The following is a 19,733-nucleotide window of genomic DNA, read 5'->3' as shown; positions in this document are numbered from 1 at the left end:
TGTAGTCTGCCCTGGGCTTTTTTATATTGTGCATGATCCCAAGACAGTGAAGAAAAAAAAAAAAAAGCTGAAGGGTCTTTTAAGGCCTAGATCTGGAAGTCACAAAGCATCCCTCCTGCCCCATTTTATTGGTCAAAGCAAGTGACAGGACAGGTCTAGATTCAAGGGAAGAGAAATAGACTTTGCATCTTTTGGGGGCACTTGTGTTCAGAGGTGGAAGGGATCTTTGGCAATAATTTTGCAAACAATCTACCCTAAATGGTAAGTAAGTAAACAATAGGACAAGTTGTAGCTGATATGGCAAGCACTGTGAAGGTGCTACTCATGTGACTGATATTAAGAAGACATTGTATTAACCTAAATATCGAAATAAAATAACCTAAGTATCACCCTAGATAGTCTGCTCATTAACATTTTTCAGTATCTAGTACATACGAAGCACAGTGCTACACACAAAGAGATTAAAGGAAAAAGATAAAACATACAAACTTGCCCTAGAACTGCTTACATTCTAGTGAGGGAGACAGGTGTGTCCCCTGTGAATAAATACTTATAACAAAATAATCACGACGCATATTGCAGTAAAACGTTTAAAATACAGGGTCCTGCCATTTTATGTCAAGTTTTGAGTGTATATGGATTTTCTTGGACCCATGACTTTGATCAGATTCTTGAGAAAGTGTGAGACCCTAAAGGGACCTAAAAAGTACTGAGTGAATCAAGGGACACAGTGGTGTGATGCTCAAAGATGGCAGCCAATAACTGTGGTGGGAAGGAAAGAGCTTCACAGCAGTGGTAACACTTACACATGGGAAGGAGGGATGATTGAGGATGAAGAATTGGCACAAGCTGGGAGCCAAGTAGATGTGGCAAGGGAGTGCAGCGGGTGAGATGGGTGCAGGGTAAGAAGGAGGAAAATGGTGCAAGAAGAAAGGAATGTGGGAGTTCCTTTGTGTGGAGAATGTGGGAGAAAGGAGAAGAAGGTTGATTTCAGGATGACTGAATTCTCCAGCTGGGGCAAATGGTAGAAAGGAGGAAGAGGAGGTTTTCTGAGAACATCTTTCCTGAATTCAGTTTTTTCCAAGTTGTCATTGAAGTGCCCATGTGATAAAAGTAACCAACAACTGGAAATGCAGATCCTAAACTTACTACCTTGTGTCACGCACCTTGATAGGAATTGAGTATAAAGTAGTGAATATCCTGAGAGGGGTGATGCCCTTGTTCCCATGGAGCTTACATTCTAGTGGGGTTGGGGGCAGGGGGAAGATGGGGAGAGAGGCAATTCGTATGTAAGAGAGTTCAAGTAAGTTTTTACCTAATATTGAGTGCCAAGAATAAAATAAATTGACTTAATGTGATAGAGATGGCTGGGCCACCTAGTTTATCTAGGGTAGTATGGTAGTGGAAGGCAGCTTTAGGAAATACAACTGAAATCCAGGAAGGAGGACTATGCTGTTTTAACCGAATAAGGTAGGAAAATTATACTAGCAGGAGATTAACCTTTGCAACGTAATGTGGTCTCACCCAGAGACCAGATCATTATCAGGAACTCTTCCCCCAAGAGGGGAAGAGGGGACTGCAAGAGGGGAAGTCAGGGACTGCCTCCACCCACAGACATCTGAATCTTCCCCATCTCACGGTAGAACCATGTGGAGTAGATAATGAGAATAACTGAAAACCCACTCAGAAGCCAGGAGACCAGAGGATTGGAACCTCCAGAGAGAGGAGAACTACAGGAGAGAGGGAGAGGATGTATGGAAGATTGCCAAGAGGGAGTTACTCATCAACCACTGATGGGGTGGCCATATGGGGCTCCCAAAAAAGGGATTGAGACCCGCTCCTGTAGTCAGTACCCAGGAAGGAGTTACCTAGTCTAGGGATACCAACCTCAACTCCTTACCACACTTTGAATGTTGTACAGCGTGGATAACATCACTGTATGAGATGCATTACATCACCTGGATTTGAGTGAAGACCCGATCGTACAGTCTTCTGGGTTTTGTGGGTGCCGAGTTGAGGCAGTGGTAGGACCCGATCCTCCCTCACCACCCACAGTCAGTTGTCTGGATCCTTCCAATGGGGATGACGGGTTGGATCCCCAGAGGCAATTCTACCAGAAAGACTTTGTCTTCTGATCACTCTACTCCATCCACACCAAATTATATTCACTTTTTGAGAAAATTATATTTTTTAGTCACTCATTTCTGAACACATCTTCCCCCACCCCATGAAGAATGTGTACAATTAAGTTAACTAAATCAGTCCATGTCAGTGATTCTGACCACATCTACTTTGGCTGGTGCCAGGATGTCCCTCTAGATTTAAGACGAACGAGGATAAATTAGTTCATGATATGTGTTGAAATTATAGGATCCCGTAGAAGAAAACCTTCAGTGATGGGAACATATTATTTTAGTGCTTATAAAGTTTTCAAATATTGGATTGGCAAAAAAGAATTTAAATGATCGGATCTATTATCTTTTATTTTTTCAAACCTTAGTTAAAATATAATTTAAAAACCACAGCCTTTGAGTGTTACTAGCTACTGGGGGTAGAAGAGGCAGCAGTGGTCCAGTTCCTACTTGCCATACCTCTAAACCTCATTCTGAGAGAAGAGGTTTGCGTTTGGGAATAATTTTAGCCCATTATTTTTCTGCCATTTGCTGTTATTGCCCTGATTCAACCCATAAACTGGGATGTTACTCAAAATACAAAATATTCTTAGGGAAGAATTACTCCATCAAACACAGACACTATATAGGACTCTAAAATGGTAAAAAGCTTTAACACATTACAGAAAAGGTGAAGAAAAATGTGGGCTTGGTATTCTGGAGCTGCCGTCTTCCTTTATCCCATTTGTTTGTGACCTTGACTCTTTGAATCATGATGTAAACCCATGGAATCAAATCACTGACATGCTTATGATTCCCTAGTCCCATTTGGTAGTTATTAATACTGTAGAGGTGGCAAGGACACTTTCAATACACAGTGCCTCCTGTCAACAGAAAATGGAAACCTTCCGGTAAAGTCCCCAGGGCACTGGCTTTGTCTTAAGTCTACACACTCTTAAAGTGGGGGTCTGAACTATTCACCCTAAACTCAATATAAGTGAGGGAAAGATAACAGTGTTGGAATCCTTTGGGTTGGTAACAGAGAATACCACTACTACTACTGCTACTACCACCACCAGTAATAACAGTACAAACGATAGCAATTACCTGGTACTTACTATGTTCTAGGGACTGTTCTAAGTGCGTCCCTATGTTAACCAATTTAATCCTTAACAAAAGCAATAGATACCATTACTACCCTCCTTTTATAGATGAGGAAACTGAGGCCCAGAGAGGTCACGAATCTGAGAAGTGGGGGAGTGGGGACAGGTGTTGGTACTGGCAGGTGAGTGATACTGATAATAAAAGTGAAGAAGATATCATTTTTCTGTGCGGTGAAGAAAGTCACTTGGGAAAAACTGCTCCATCTTTTGAGAGGAGAGAGTGGTGTCCAGCTCCCTGCCCCCCGGCCTTGGCGGCCCAGGCTCCACAGCACCGTCAGAAGGACCAGGATAGAGGCCATGGGAGGTTGCTCTGAGACTCTTCTCGTGCACCACCATGCATCCCAGAATCATAAAATGTTTAAGCTGGAAGGATGGCTGGGGTTGCACTCAACTCCCTCACTTTACAGACAGGGCCCTGAGTTGCCACGCAGACTTAACGTTGAGTTACAAGCACACCTTTTCTTTGGTCCTAGGAAAGCCAACTTTCAGGGGCCAGTTAACTGAGCAGGCATCTGGAGCCCAGTTTTTCGTGTCTTTCTTTACCTCCTGTTCCTGACAGGCAGGAATGACAAGGATAAAGTTTAGGATAAAGGGGAGGAGATTCTACCAGATTTTATGAAGAAACATGTGACTGGGAAGGAGACCTTCAGGCGAGACTTATTTATAACTCTGTGGAGTATATGGATTCTTGTTTGTGGGTATGAGTATTCAGGAACTATGAAGCTTAAATTCTTTTAATGTTCTTAGTAGGTGCACTGGAGGATTCATTATTTTAGTTTTCATATTGATGCTATTAGGAAAAGTCAGATTTCTTCGCAGGAAGTCCCGCTGACCCCTCTTCAGGAGGGCTGCTAACCTGGGCATTCTTTGCTGCTCCACATTTTGGACACGGAATCATCACTGTTACCTGGACCCTTTGGATGTGGACTGATGGATGCCAGTCTGGCATGTTGGAGAGAAGGTACTTTCCATTGCTGCTGTGTTTTACCCCAGCTTCTCATTACTGTGTCTACAAAATCATTCCCTTTTCTACCCCCTAATTATGCCTCTGGGTCCCTTACGGGAAGGGTGACATTTTGCTCTCGGCAGGCAGTATTATAGTATAGAACTGTCCTTGTCACTCTTTATTGCTTTCAATAACTACGAAATCTCTCACAAGATGTCTAGAGCTTCATAAACATATGCTGATGGTCAAGGTCACAGACAATGCACCAGAGGAAGGAAGACAGTGAACACACTATTATAAATACATGTGTAGCTTGAAGATGACCCTTTCAGATGTGGGGATATTCGTTGGCTATAGGAAGGAAGTGATGACATGCAGTAATAATTCTGTTTTACTTATTCTCCAGGTGTGTGCTAAATGCTTGCTGTGTTTTATCTGATGGGCATCTTGGCGTGAGAGAGGTTTAAACATTTATCACAGCTATTTCATGACAATACGTGGTGAATTAAAAGGTAAGAGTGGAGCAAAAGTACAGTTTGGGTAGTCGAAAGTTGGCATATGATACATAATTTTAACTTAGTAAAACTAAGTGAAACACGTAAGGACAATGTACCTTACATTTTGTCATTCTGAACTCTTAAAAAACAGAGGCGTTGAGGGATCCTTTTTTTTTTTTTTTTTTTTTTGCGGTACGTGGGCCTCTCACTGTTGTGGTCTCTCCCGTTGCGGAGCACAGGCCCCGGACGCGCAGGCTCAGCGGCCATGGCTCACGGGCCCAGCCGCTCCGCGGCATGTGGGATCCTCCCAGACTGGGGCACGAACCCGTGTCCCCTGCATCGGCAAGCGGACTCTCAACCACTGCGCCACCAGGGAAGCCCAAGGGACCCTTTTTAGTAAGAAGTCGAAATACTAGTACTGAATCCCATTCCTTGCTTCTTGATCTCTCATTCATACTCAACAGGTATATTTTAACAATGAAACATCTAAAAGTATATTAGTTTTGTTATCTGGTGCTCAAAAAATGTCCCCAAGGCCTTGGTTTAGACTTGCCAGTGATTTGTGCTAATGATTTGTGCTTGATAGACCTCAGAACTCCCAGCGTCTAGGGAGAGAGAAAAGCAACAAAAACAGTATCACCATCAAAAGTAACAGCATCAAAGATAATGACAGTAGCATTCACTGGTGGGCATACAAATCAATACCCTGTTTATTAATTCATTAATTAATTTTTGGCTGCCTTGGGTCTTCGTTGCTGCGTGCGGGCTTTCTCTAGTTGCGGTGAGCAGGGGCTACTCTTCATTGTGGTGTGCAGGCTTCTCATTGAGGTGGCTTCTCTTGTTGCGGAGCACGGGCTCTAGGCACGTGGGCTTCAGTAGTTGTGGCACGCAGGCTCGGTACTTGTGGCTCGCAGGCTTAGCTGCTCTGCGGCATGTGGGATCTTCATGGACCAGGGCTCGAACCCATGTTCCCTGCATTGGCAGGCAGATTCTTAACCACTGCGCCACCAGGGAAGTCCCCAGTACCCTGTTTAGACAGGTCTTATAAGCACAGGCAGGGCGGTTAGACCTTGGGTAAGTTAACTAACTCCTCTCAGAATTGCGATTCTTCATCTGTAAAGGAGGAAGTATTATTATTACTTCTAATAATAATGAACACTGCCCTGACATTTTTTCTGAAGATTAAATGAATAATGCATTAAAGCACTTAGCACAGTGCCTATTTTATAGTTGCTAGTTATCATCATCATCACCGTTGTACCATTTTTCAGATGAAGAAGCGTGGCTCAGAGATTCAAAAAGCTGGGAAATGGAGGGCAGGAATCCAACAAGGAGGCGCCTGACTCCCGACCCTCTGCTGGTCGACGGCCCACCAGCATGTTGCGTTAGGAAATGTTGCTTTGTGGGAAAGGAGTGAGTGGGACGATGTTTAGCCTTTGGCCAGGAGTCTAGCTCTCACTTTGGGAAGCGGTGATAGGGAGCTGGGGAAAAGCAGTTATTTATAGTCGGGCCTCAGGGATATCAGATTGCTGCCCCTAACTGGCACTCTTTTCTCTGCTGTGTTCCTGCCTTCTCCCAACAGTATTGCCCTTTCCATGTGTCATGGCTGCCTGACTCTAGAAAAATGTTTCGTTAGGTCACTCACGAGGTCCACTTTCTCTGAACTCGCTTAATTCCCTGGATAACTAAAAGAAGGGAAAGGGGAAAACCTACCAGTGAGATATTTCTCCCCTAAGTGACCTGGGTGCTTCGATTGTCTGTGCAACCCTAGACAATTTACTCAGCTTTATTTGTAGCATCTTGTGGGTAAGGCACAGTAAGTGCTCTTCTTGACTAAGAGTCACCACCACAGGTAGAAACATAACATTATAAGCAGTTACTCCAGTCTTCTATCTATGTAGTTCCTTCTCTTCTAAAGAATAAGCATTCATAGTGTGCAACACCCCACCGCTAGCAAAAATTTGGGAGGAGAGATGCTTTTTAAGGTTGAAGATCTCTTTGTGTGGCATCCAATAGATCTTTATTTTGCACTCTTGTCTACTTAAATGTTCTTAGAAAATAAATTTTCTGTAGTATAATCTCCTGGTAGGGGTTGGCGAACTCGCCATTCATTGGTATTTAATCGCTTTTCCCTCTGCGATCCTCCCTTGCATTAGACTTAGCTGTTGGCATGTTTGCTTTCTTCTGCTGGAGCAGAGGCTTCTTGCAGACAAGGATGAAGCTTCCTGATGCTTGTTTGTACCTGGGACAGAGCACTGCTTGGTAAACATCAGAGCACATAGATAGTGGATTGCTGTGGACTAATTTGAGCTTAACCTTCTTGCTGACAAATGAGTGAAAAGGAGAAGGGAACTCGTAGTCTTGGTTCCACAAGACAGAAATAATTTTAGCAAGTCGGGTGCTTTTGGCAGTCATTAATTGACACTGGTATAGGATGTGGAGGGGGTCAAAGGTAGAGGGAAAAGAAGGGAGAGGGCAGAAAGATGCAGAAAGACCTGAAGATGAAAAAGAGGCTAGGATATGGAACATGTTTTACATCACCAATTATTTCTCCCAGTTCCCAATGCCTGTCCTGGGCCAATGTGCTCTGCCATTACTCCAACTACCGATGTCTTCACTTATTTGTTTATTTTTAAAGCTTAATCAAGATAATGTATTTCAAATCAGAAAGAGGTGGGGGCTGAAATGACTTAGCCGGTGACACATTTGTCACTATTTTTCTTCCTTTAGCCAGATCAAGGTTTCTGGTATTAGCAGGGAGCTGGAGATGGTAAATCTGACTCTCTGATCTCCCAGGTCCATGGCTGAGGGCCATGTGTTTTCTTTCTAGAGACTTCTCTGAAGAGAAAGGAAGGTACAGGAAAAGAGAGAAGGAAAAATAATGGGCGATGAGTAAAGTTAAGAAGAAACATATTTTAAAAAGTGAAACACCAATTGCAATGGATAGATTTGATTCTAGATGTAACGGAGAGTACAGGAGCTTCTTCTTCTTCCCAAAGATGAATACGATTTAGTTGGCTTGTTCTGCGTACACCTGGCTATAGGCAGCTGGGGTCCACTGCCAGCAGTTCAGAGTCGACTCCATCCTGGACCGCAGGGACGATGAGCAATGCAGCCTTCCCCTCCTGTTCCTAGTGTCTTCCATCTGTGTCACTTTCTGTCACTTAGTTTCCAATTTGCTTGAAATAGTTTTATTTACTCTAAAGTAAGATGGTGCTTATGTTGCCAGTGATGGGCTCTGCAGCTCCATCATCACAAAAAATGCTGTCAGCACAGTATTAGAGAATAAAAAGCTAACAGGTGGAAGTCGGGTAAAGCCAGCAGCTTGCACAGATGGCAGTGCAAAAACCTTAACTTTATTCTTCTTGGGGCGTGCTTTGTATTTCTATACTCTTGCTAATGTGGCACGGAGCTACTGTAAGCTAGGCTCTTTTGATCCATACTCGTGGGAGAGGCAGCCCTAGAATTTCATTTTAGCGATTTGGTTTCAGCATCTGTTTCATCCTCCCATGAAATCTGTTATCCGCTTTGCTAAGGAGTAACACAATAGGTACTAAAGATCAGTGAACTAGTCCAAAGGCTCCGTTCAATAAATGTTTATTGCTTCCCCTTACTGTGTATATAACACTGGGGTTATAAAGATGATAACAGCACAGTTCCTCCTAGCGTAGCCAAGAGAGACAAAGACAAAGGCAGCCTGGGCTGAGGTTGAGACACTGCCTATGCTTCATAATATTTTTGGAAGAAATGAATCAAGTGCTAGATTTCTTGAACTCTACCAACAATCTATTTTGGCAAGACAGGTGGGGATGGAAAGCCAAATGGGCAAATAGGAAGAAGGGGGAAACTTGGTGGTGACGCTGTGTTATAATTATAGGAGAGTGAAGGGACCTTTTTCTATTGAAAACTTTCGTACTCGTAGAAAATTTAGAAAAATAGTATGAGTTCCCATATACCCTTTACATGGATTTAACAATGGTTAACATTTGGTCACATTCATTTGCACTGTGTGCAGTAGTTTTGAACTATAAAGTGAGTTGCAGACAGGACATTTCACCCCTCAGTTGTTTACGGGCATGATCACACCCTTAAACAATAATCCCATAATGTCATCTAATATAGAACCCATATTCACATTTCCCTAGTTGTCCCAAATATGTCTTTTGTAGATTTCTTTTCCTCCCCAGTTCACGATTCGATCAAGGTTCACACATTGCGTTTAGTTGTTGTGTCTCTTGGTCTCTTGGGATTTCTATTTTTGTTTTGCTTTGTTCCATGACATTGGATTTTTGAAGAATTTAAGGGGGTTATATTGGAGAATATTCCTTATGTTGGATTTATCTGCTTATATCTTCATGAATAGATTCAGGTTAAACATTTTTTGGCAAGAATCTCACAGATAAGTGTTGATGTAGTGTAACAACGTTAAACAGAGGGTTCAGGGAATTCATGGGTGTATATGTATGTGTCTATCGGTATTCCACTGGGGGGAAGGGTTTTAGTTTTATCAAACTTTTAAAGATCCTGTGAGTCCCCGAAAGTTAAGAATTGGGGTAGAGAAGGAGTAAGTCATTATGAGCAGAAGTTAATAGGTCTTCAGTTTACAGTTAAATCTTCTTAAACCATTAGATATTTTGTGCATTTTTAAACAGTATTTTCACTTGTATTTTTTTTAAAGTAATGCGATACATGGTAAAACCTTCGAAGAATGCAAACATATTTCAGACTTAAAAGTGTCCTCCTGGCTCCAGTTCTCCAAGTCTGCTGTCCTCCTTGGCAAAGGTAACCTGTATTCCTAGTTTCTTGAGTGTCCCTGCAGATAGTCTATATATGTGGGTATGTATACTCTTATATAATTATTTTACACAAGTGGGAGAATTTTGCAGAGGAGGTATGCCATAAGTGAATGTGACTCAAATCAACTGTATATATCTGAAGTGAAAAAAAAAGTCCACTGCATAGACTTGGAAAAACAACAACAATAACAACAATGATAATACCCAAACAAAAGAAACTAAAGCAGGAGGAATCAGTGCTGGTGATCTCACCTGCCATTCCACTCAATGCCTGAGCAGGAAATGGACACATCCACCCCTGTTCCTTCCGCTGGACTCACTCTCAGCACCTGCACAGCCTGCACCCAGGGTGAGGCTGCCTTTTATTTTTATTATACTATGGCAACAACACTTAACATGACATTTACCCTCTTAACAGATTTGAAAGCGGGCAATACAGTATTGTTAACTGTAGGCACAGTCCTGAACTTGGTCACCGTACATTACTGAAAATTTATACCCGGTGATAAGCAACTTCTCCTTTCCCCTTCCCCCATGCCCTGGAACTTCCATTCTATTCTCTGAGTTTGACTATTTTAGATACCTCATAGAAATGGAATCATGCTGTATTTGTCCTTCTGTGATTGATTGGCTCGTTTCACTTAGCGCGATGCCCTCAAGTTTCATCCATGTTGCAAAATTTCCTTCTCTTTTATGGCTGGGGAGAGGTTGGCTTTTTTTTTTTTTTTTTTCAAATATTCCCTAAATCTAGTTTATTATTTTTATTTTGATAGATCTAATGCTCCAAATCTAATGCAGTCAGGAAGTTTGTGTAAGTTATTCAAAAGCACAGTCAAACATAAACATCAATTGCAAATTACTATCTTAGGAATTAAAAATATAGAGACAAAGGGAGAGTTACAAGTAAATAGTTACAAAAAAGCAATCAGCATATTTTCATGTACCTGTTAGCCATTTGTATGTCTTCTTTGGGAAAATGTCTATTCAAGTCCTCTGCCTATCTTTTCATTGGATTGTTTGATTTTTTTCGCTATTGAGTTGTATGAGTTCCTTACATGTTTTGGGTATTAACCCTTATCAGATAGATGGTTTGCAAATATTTTCTCCCATTCCATAAGTTGCCTTTTCATTTTGCTGGCTGCTTCTTTTGCTGTGCAGGAACTTTTTAGTTTGATGTAGTCCCACTTGTTTATTTTTGCTTCTGTTGCTTGCACTTTCGCTATAATATCCTAGAGGGGTTGGCTTTTAAGACTGTATCTGTCACGCAACATGGCCCCTAACTGACAGCCAGCTTCATCTGATGTGCAACTGAAGAACTAAAAATGCCTTTCAATGCCATAGGAAACACTTGCTCTGTGCAGGATTTACCAAGAGAGGTTTTGTGAGCCCCCAAACTGACATTGCTCCAAGGGGTCTTCCAGGGACCTTTGGACTGTGCAATTCCAGCCTTACTGACTTGAGAGCGAGTGTAAGGTGGGCTCCCCCCTCCTCCTTCAGCTCTGTGCTTTTTAAAAAGTTAACAGGATATCTTGTTGTTCCACACCAGCATACAGAGACCTGCTTTCTTCTTTAGAATAGCTACATAGTAATTCCATTACATAAATGTATCAGAGTTTGTTCAAAACCAGTCCTCTACTGATGAATACTTAGATTGTTTTCAGACTCTTGCTATTACTATTATAATGCTGCAAGGAATAATGTCTCTTTTTATAATAATACATTTTGGGGAGCTTGCATGACCAAGTGACCATAGGAGAACAATTAGAATACTTTTGCTATATTTATTGAAAATAAGGACACTGTTTTCTTTTCTGGTTACTTTTCTATTGAAACCATTTTGACCCTAATTCCTATGATTTTGACTTTTCAAAATTGAGTTTAAAAGATATCAATTACCTTTTTAAAAATCCCAATTAGCATAATTTAAAAATCCACTTAATGGCATTAGGATTTCAAAAGATAGCTTATTATTTCTAGTAGTTAGTGTTTATTCAACAAATATTCCTTGAGTGCTTCTGTGTACCAGGGATAATGTTAAGGGTTTGAGATTTTATGCCTGCTAGTATCATTGGAATTCTGCTGAAATTTGAGACTAAGAAGTATTTATTTGATAATTGCTTATTTATTCCATTAAGTTTATAACAAGACTTTTCTATACCGGTGAAGAAGAAAGGAGGGGGAAAGTAACATATTGATATTTGTATTAAAAATTGTATTTTAAGCTATTTCCAAGGTAGCAGCTGTAGAAACTGGTTTCTTTCTTTCCTTTTAAAAAAAATGACTATATTGAATATTATGGCTTAACGTCAAATGGTTTTGGAAGATTTGAGTGTCCTAGATTCTAGGATGAAGTTTTCAAAATATACCACATTATAAACTATTTTCTGTTCAGCGGTATAGCTAATCACAGATTAAGGCTGTAAATCTAATACACGTAAATGGATACCAGATATTTAATTGCAATTGATATATGCTTCCCTTAACTTTATAGAGCAGATAATTACAGTCTTCATTTACTCAAATAATGTCTATGTATTAAAATTATTTTATTTTAAAGTTTTTGAATGGGTTATACATGCATCTAATATATAATTTAAAACTGGTACAAAAGGCATCTAATTCTGTTCCACAGAGCCAACCAATATAGCCAGTTTCTTCTGAGATGTTCAGGGCAGACCCTGACAATTATATGTTTGCCTTTCTCCCTTCCTCCATCCCTTCCGTCCATCTCTCCCATCAGTTTTAATAATTGGTATGATCAATCCTTCCTCATTCTTCTTTTTATTTTTCCCTAGATGCTTTTTCCTGGCTCTTATTGCTTATTTAGTTTTATATAGGAACTTAAAAATCAACTTGCCTAGTTTGAAAAAAATCCTACTAACAATTTTGGGAGTGGGAGGCCCAATATTCATAAATTAACTTCTGAAAGAATTGACATCTTAAGATGCTGAGTCTTTTAAACCAAAAACATGATATGTCTTTCCATTTGTTTGAGTCTTTTAAAAAATAACTATCGAGTTTATCTTGAGGAATTTTAACCTTTTGGGGGTTTTTTTTTTGGTAAATAGAGTGATTTCTTCTACTAGATCTTCCGGATGTTGTTTGTATGTATGAAGACTATTGATTTTTCCATATTATGTTTTTCATCATACTGGAGTCTTCGTTGTTTGTAATAGTTTTTCAGGTGATTCTCTTGAGTTCTCCAGCTAAACAAATATTTTATCTATACATACTTTCAGAACAATATTAAATTATGGTGATGTTAAGTTGTATGGCTAGTGACAACTTATTTCTGTGCACATTTTCAAATAAAGTCTTTCTGGCTAACTACTTAATTGAAAAGCAATATAAACTGTTAAATATGAAGACAAAACAAAACATCCAAACTTACAGTCACCACAAAAACAAAACCAACAACCAACCAACAAAAACTGTTCTCACTTGCAATTGCCTATGAATCAGACTTATCTCAATTTAGTGAAAACAAAACAACAAAATGAAATTTTGAGATACTGAGGTTAAGATTTGTATCACTATCATGAATAAACACCAATTTCAATTTTTTTGTGTTCCTTAAAATTCACCATTTTCATTTATTAATCTTATAATAAAAACATGTAACAGGGCTTCCCTGGTGGCGCAGTGGTTGAGAGTCCGCCTGCCGATGCAGGGGACACGGGTTCGTACCCCGGTCCGGGAGGATCCCACATGCCGCGGAGCAGCTGGGCCCGTGAGCCATGGCCGCTGAGCCTGCGCGTCCGGAGCCTGTGCTCCGCAACGGGAGAGGCCACAACAGTGAGAGGCCCGCGTACCGCAAAAAAAACAAAACAACAACAAAAAAAACATGTAACAAATTTGAACCAATGAAATATTCTAATAACATATTGCTTTTATTATCTGTTGCTTATGTTGTGGAGCCACATGAGATTTCATTTGCAAACTGAGTTTAGTTGACAAGAAAAATGGGAAATACTGGAATTACTTCTCTTGCCTCTCACTTTACTGGCATAGAGCTTATCATGGTGTCAGTGTCAGTAGGTCAATGACCCTACAGTCTCCGTCTTTTGTGCTGGAAATAACTGCAGAGAGGGAATCTTAGACTCCTAGGAGTGAAATTCTTAACAATCCCAATTGTTTGCTTACCTGCAATGAAGGAATTGTTAAGATAAAGCAGGGTGGAACTTGACCTACCCAGGCATATCTTTCATTTGAATATGAAGGAAATGATTCATTGACGCTCAACCAGAAAGACCTTGCCTGGAAAACACAGCTCAGTATTGTGTAATCAGGCATTTGAAAACAAAGTGTACGAGAAAATAATTTGGAAATCAATTCCCATCCTTTTCTCTTGTTAGTTTAACTATTTGTTTGCGTTAATAGTAGAAATCGCCAATGTGTTTTGTTTTGCAGTTTATTAAGTGTGTTCTCAGTAAACTTGTGAGGTGGTGAGGTAGGTATCATCACTCATTTTACAAGTGAGGAAAGTAAAGCTCACACTTGGCCCAGGGTTGCGTGGGCAGAAAGTGGCAGAGCCAGGAATTACTAAATCTAGGTCTGCCTTGGAGGTGGGAGGGCATGGATTATATAACTACATCTTCTAGAAACTTCTATTATGCTTCGATGGAATGAGCATAATAGTCATTTGGCAGTGTTGCTATAAAAATGAAATGAGAAAATGTAAGTAAAACATCTAGGTCAGTATTTAACATATGCCTGGTTTCGGTACATATTTATTTCATTTACTTTTTAGCCCTTTACTCTCAGTGCCATGTTTATAGTTCTATAGCTATGGCCTTCATCAGCATATTAAAGTTTCCACTGCCTAATTCCCATATACGATAATAGTAAATTAGGGTATTACTATGTTGAATCCTCCATATAATACTTTTCCAGGAATTAACTTACAGCAAGTTTCTTTTGGTATTTTAGTTACTAACGTCTTCCCCCACTTTGAGGCAAAGGGCCAAGAGTATTTTGAGGGGATTAAGATGAACTTACAATTTATTGAATCAGGCCATTAAACAAGAGTTAGAGTGAAGTTACAATACAAAGTGACACATCTAAAAAAGTGTCTAAAAAAGTGTCACATCTAAAGTGACACATTAAAAAAAAGTGGGCATAAACAAAATCATAAAAATCCATTTATCTGCCAACACATTTATGTAAGAGATTACACTACTGGTCAGGAATTTCCTGCTGTATGTCATTTTTTTTTTTTTTTTTCATGGAACTTTTCAATAGCTTGTAATGGGCTGTCGTGCTTCCTCTCCAGGCTTGGCTCTTATCACTGCCACTCAGATATTCCTTCCTACTCAGTTTGGAATGTTCTGTGACACTTATGAGTGAGTGCATCTATTTTTTAACGATTAGAATGTTGATTTATATCACAGGAGACTCATCATTTCTGCTTCCCCACACACAGGGCTGTGGTAAGAATTTACTCTTCAAGCATACATTTATTATTTGAACCTCCAGGAAAAGGATGCCATAAAATCAAAAGCCACATGTGAATTTTATAAGAAATAATTTCCTACTAAAATAATAGGCAAAGGTAGCAATTAAGAAAATTTTCTGGGCAAGTGAGGAAACACATTGGAGTGTTTCTAATTATGTAGAAAAGACCAAGTAAAAGGGACAGCACTGTGGAGAGAATATTTGATGTGAAGCAGAAAACCAGAGCTTGAGACCGGGCTCTGCCACCTACGATATGAGCACGTGCAAGACACTTAGGGTTGCCCAGTCTCATTTCCTTCAGCTGTAGAAATGTGTACCGTATCATTGCTCTTAATCCCTGATTTATTTTATTAGGACAAATGAAACACTTCAGAAAATCTTAGTTTACAAATGTGGTGTAAAACTACTCAGGCAGCCTTATTTCAATGTGGTTGGATATACAAATTAAATCTGTAGCTATTTCAATGTTTGTACAAGTAATTGGCAAATAGAAAGTAATATAAAAGAAATAAATAAATGTAATGTTCTCTAACTTTCAATGGAGAAACATGGTTTTATGTTTTATCTTAAAAAAATAGATTCACCAGTAGCTGACTCAGTGAATTACTTAGGCCCCTAAACCTCAACCAACTTCAATCTTCTTTTCTTTTTATCAATTCTGCATCAACAGTCTGCCAGCAAAGAGAAAAAAATTAATATTTTCTCAATATGACTTTTACGTCAGTGGTATCCAACTGATGTCAATTGTATCAAATCAGATATTTGGATCATATCAGATAAATTGATACCTAAGATAAAATTTCAGGTATAAATATTATACAGGCATAAATATATATATATTTATATATATATATAAAATATATATAATATTATACAGCCATAAATATTAAAAAATTTTTTAATGACTTTTCTTCTTGACTCTAAAAATGGGATTAACTTCAGCAGTTAAAACGTTGGTAAATACAGGGACTGTATTGGAAAACTTCACTATGCTAATAGATAAAAGGAGGACATGAACTAGAGACATATATGTTTGGAAAAGCGATGGCAAAATTTTCGATGGCAAAATTTTCACTATCTGTGGGTTACATGATTGTCTACTTGGTAAAACTAGAAAATCAGTTGCAATAATCCCAGAAACAGTAAGAGAATTTAGTAAGAAGACAGGTTAAAATTAAGTACACAAAACTCAATAGCTTTTTTGTATACCAAACATTACCAGTTTAAAAATATAAGGGAGAAAAGAATTCCATTCTCACTAGAACATAAAGTCCATGAGGGCAGAGAACAATTTGTGTTCATTGCTGCATTCCCAGCTCCTAGAACGCTGCCTGGCACATGGGAGACAACAAGAAACATTTATTGAGTAAGTGAATGAATAATAACAAAAACATCACAGAATGACTGGGAACAATATTAATATCAAATTCGTAAGGCCTTTACAAAGAAAATCATTAAACTACACTGAGGGACATAAAAGAAGACTTGAAAAAATAAAGAAATAACTGGATCTTACTTGGAAGTATTCAAGCTGTACAGTTGTCAATTCTTCTTAAAATAATCTATTTATTCAACATTAGGCCAATCAACCTGGTCAACTTAATACTCTATTTCACGGAAGAATGGTTGTATAAAAAGAACTAGTGAATTCTCAAAAAAGGGGTAATGGTTGTATGTAGTATGTTTCTCTCAACCGGGTAGTCTTTCATTCAACAAATTTTTTTGAGAATCAATTCTGTGCTTGGCAGTGTTCCAGGCACAAAAGTGAATACAAGAGAATAAAATCCTTGTTCTCGTGAAACATCATTGCATGGAACTTAGTTTAGAGATACAGGCAATATGCAAATGACTAAGTAAAATACATAGGATGTCAGATGGTGATGTGTGCTAAGGAGAAGAATAAAGCAGAGACTCCGTAGTGGTGGGGTGCAGGGCAGGGGTGAGGGTAGAGGGAAGCTACAGTTGTAAATAGGGTGCTTGGGAAGGATCTCACAGAAAAGGTGGTATTTGAGTAAAGACCTGCAGGAGGTGAGTCATGAGATTATCTGAGATATTAAAATCTACAGTAATTAAAACAGTGTGGTCTTAGCTTCAAAGGACCACGGAAAGAAAATGAAACGAAGTACTGAGTTCAGGAATTTGCCCAAATATGTATGAAGATTTAGTGTGTGATAAAGTGGCTAAAAAGGGTCAACTGTTTATAAACGGTACTAGAATAACTTGCAAGCCATTTGGAAAAAAATAAGTTGACATTCTACCCTATACAGACAAAAATTACAAATGGATAAAAGACTTCAGTGTTGAAAAACATACATTAAACTGCTAGATGAATATTTAAGTACATTTTTTTTTAATGCTCTTTGACTAGAGAAAGCCTGCTAAAACACGATCACAAGGTCAGAAAACAAAATAGAAGGTCCACAGAGTTCACCATATAAAAGTTTAGTGTGGCAAAAACAAAACAGAATAAACCAAAAAATTCAAAATCCCCCCCCACAAAAGTTACATTTTTTTTTTGAAAAAGAACACACATCACAGAAACACTGAATTTCCTTATTTTCTTTTGTTCACCCTTCCTGAAATTAGTATATACATTTAATGTGATAATGTTTCTTTCCCCTTGCTCTTAGGAGTGCTTAAATTGATAGTACATATTCTAATAAACTGCCTATTGGAAAGCAGAAATGAGGTGTATAAAGAGCAAAAATATTTTTTTGCATACTCCAACAGCAAAAGTAAAAAGAAAATGAGCACAATTCATAAAGAAAGAGTTAGGAATATCCAATAAAAGTGAAAAGATGAAAAAAAAAAGCGAAAAGATGTTTAACTTCTTGAGTAATCAAAGAATCAAAGAAAGGTAAACTGAAACACATTGAGATGCAATTTATAAGCTGTTGGGTTGGTAAGGTTGAGGAGGATTAATTATGAGAGAAAAAGGGGAAACAGCATTCTCATTTACTCCTAATGGGAGAGTAAATTTGTATAGTCTTCCTTCAGAACTAAATATGTTCATGCCTTATAAAGTTTCTTAGATTTTTTGGCCCAGATATAATTAAACAAGTGATCAAAGACACATGTATGACGATGTTTATCTCAGCATCATTTGCAATAGTAAAAGATTGGAAATGCCCTTGATGTCTATTAATAGACGAATGGTTAAATAAGCTACAGTATATACAGAGTATGGAATACTATGCAATTATTATTTACTTATATGGAAAGACGTCTATAACAAATTTTTGATTAAAAAGCAGACTACAGGGCTTCCCTGGTGGCGCAGTGGTTGAGAGTCAGCCTGCTAAAGCAGGGGACGCGGGTTCGAGCCCTGGTCTGGGAGGATCCCACATGCCGCGGAGCAACTGGGCCGGTGAGCCACGACTACTGAGCCTGCGCGTCTGGAGCCTGTGCTCCGCAACAAGAGAGGCCGCGTTCGTGAGAGGCCCGCGCACCGCGATGAAGAGTGGCCCCCGCTCGCCTCAACTAGAGAAAACCCTCGCACAGAAATGAAGACCCAACACAGCCGAAATAAATAAGTAAATCAATAAATTCCTACCCCCCCCCCCAAAAAAAAGCAGACTACAACAGTCATTTTAGAAGACAGTTTGGCAGGTTTTTACAAAGCTAAACATGGGCTTATCATATGACCCGGCAATCACACATCTAGGTATCTATCCAAAGGAGTTGAAAACGTACGTCTGCACAAAAACCTACACATGCCTATCTATAGCAGTATTATTCATAGTCGCCAAAAAAATGGAAGCAGCCAAGATGTCTTTCAGTAGATGAATAGATACGTTAACTGTAGTATATCCAGACAATGGAATATTATTCAGCAATTTAAATAAAAAGAGCTAACACATCTTAAAAAAGACAGGAAAGACACAGAGGAAACTTTAATGCATATTGCTAAATGAAAGAAACTAATCTGAAAAGCTACATGCTGTATGATTTCATCGATATGACATTCTGAAAAAGGCAAAACCGTGGAGACAGAAAAGATCAGTGGTTGCCGGGGGCTGTGGGAAAAGTGAGGGAGAGATGAATTGGTGGAGCACGGGGGACTCTTAGGATAGTGAAACTGTTCTGTATGATACTCTAATGGTGGATTCATGACACTATGCATTTGGTAAAACCATAAAAGAGTGAATCCTAATGTAAACTTTAGTTAATAATAATATATCAATGTTGTTTCATCAGTTGTAACAAATATACCACACCAATGCAAGATGTTAATTGCAGGGGGAATGGGTGTGTGTGGGGAGGAATGAGTGTATATGAACTCTCTGTACTTTCCGTGCATTGTTTCTGTAAACCTAAAATTGCTCTAATAAAGTCTGTTAGTTTAAAAGAAAACAGACTATGAAGAACATGTAAGTTTGATTCTCTTTTTGTAGTGTGTGTGTGTGTGTGTGTGTGTGTGTGTGTGTGTGTGTAGGGGAATGTATAGAAATAAACTCAGAAGGACTGCATCAAAATGTTAACAGTGGTATCTGCCATTGGGAGGTTTTCTAGTGATTTTTGCTTTTTAATTGGTGTCTTTCTGTACTACCTAAATATTTTACAGTTGTTTTTATCATCAGGAATAAAAAAGTATTTTTGTTTTGAAGAAAAATAAGATAACAGCAACAAACTAGAAAAGGAAAACTGACAACAAAAAGAAAGGAAAATTAAAAGAAAGTTAAAAATAATCCATAATCCCACCACCTAGAGATAACCACTATTAGTGTTTAGTATATATGCTTCCAGGCTATGATAAAATATGTACT

The 19,733-nt window shown here is 39.0% G+C and overlaps 1 long non-coding RNA gene across 1 annotated transcript; it reads left to right on the top strand.

Annotated features, from left to right (window-relative positions):
- Nucleotides 1-1,327: 1,327 nt before the first annotated feature.
- On the top strand, nt 1,328-19,430 carry LOC109549876 (uncharacterized). Its single transcript, XR_004528986.2, has 3 exons — nt 1,328-4,235; nt 4,627-4,732; nt 9,396-19,430. It is a non-coding gene; the product is annotated as an uncharacterized lncRNA (long non-coding RNA).
- The last annotated feature ends 303 nt before the right edge of the window (nt 19,431-19,733 follow it).

This window comes from Tursiops truncatus, chromosome 11 (assembly GCF_011762595.2).
Source record: "Tursiops truncatus isolate mTurTru1 chromosome 11, mTurTru1.mat.Y, whole genome shotgun sequence".
Taxonomy (NCBI): domain Eukaryota; kingdom Metazoa; phylum Chordata; class Mammalia; order Artiodactyla; family Delphinidae; genus Tursiops; species Tursiops truncatus.
This window is presented reverse-complemented; position numbering and strand designations above follow the sequence as displayed.